The sequence below is a fragment of the Apaloderma vittatum genome, unplaced genomic scaffold (genome assembly GCF_000703405.1).
Source record: "Apaloderma vittatum isolate BGI_N311 unplaced genomic scaffold, ASM70340v1 scaffold35387, whole genome shotgun sequence".
Classification (NCBI taxonomy): domain Eukaryota; kingdom Metazoa; phylum Chordata; class Aves; order Trogoniformes; family Trogonidae; genus Apaloderma; species Apaloderma vittatum.
Genome location: NW_009725131.1, coordinates 3,591 through 4,736, shown reverse-complemented (window position 1 = coordinate 4,736; position 1,146 = coordinate 3,591).

Genomic DNA, 1,146 nt, shown 5'->3' with positions numbered 1-1,146 from the left:
AACACTACGCAGCTGGAGAGCAAACCTCTCTAAACACCACCTCGGTTGAGTCAAACCAAACTCCAGGTTTCCGTTTGTGAAAGAAAAGGTTTTTTCCCTCGCACACACTCAGAACATTTGCTTTAGAACCGCTCCCGTCTCACCTCTCTTGAGCACAGGTGACGGAACCGGTCACTGCTCAGAAGCGCTTGGGGTATTTTCAGGCCAAACTTCCCCCTTGTTTCATCAGCACACACCTACGTGCCACTGAGCATGTGCTGCCCACTCTGCTCCCTGGTTTCCCACACCCTGACAAACAAAGTTCTCTGGCAGGAGCCGCTGCACCTTTGTGCTCCCCCAACTCCCTCCTACAGCTCTTCTTCTTCCCTTCCCACCCATCATTGTCCCACGGCCACTTGAGCATCTAAGTGTGTTCTGTGCAGGACCTCCCTTACACTTTCCCCCTAAACACCATCCTTTCTTTCCTATCAAGGTTTCATCATTTCTGAGGGGGAAAAAAAACCAACAAAGTACCTCTAGTACACATGTTGGGCAATACAGTATTTGGCAGGGAAACGATGTTTGTAGCAAACCACCATCTCCAACGCCACACAGCGTCCTGTGCGGTTTTAGGCACCGCGCTCAAAACCCAGACCTGCTCACAAAACACAAACCCCATCCTGCAGTGAAGCAATCTCCCTGCCCAGCCCCACACGGGACGCTGCGTCTCCCTTTCACACAGAGGCAACTCCCAGTCACCGGTGTCTATTCTTGACACGAGTCCTTCACTCTGGCGGGTTGAGCTCGGCTGGGCGCCCACCGCGGCTGCCCTCCTCAGCTGGGCGGGGAGAAAAAACGCACCGAAAGGCTGGTGGGTCGAGATAAAGACGGGGAGATCGCTCGGCGAGATTGCTTGGTGATTACTGTCAAACTCGATTTCGGGAAATGCATTTATTACCAAATCATAGAAGCATAACGAGAAATAAAACCGAATCTTAAAAACACCTTCTCCCCCGTCGCTCCCTTTTTCCCAGGCTCAACTTCACTCCCGTTTTGTCCATCTCCTCACAGTCTTCTCTGGGCACCCACCTGCTCCGGCATGGGCTCCTCCTGGGGCTGCAGGTGGGCATCTGCTCCACCCCCGGCCCCCCCGCGCTGCAGGGGCTC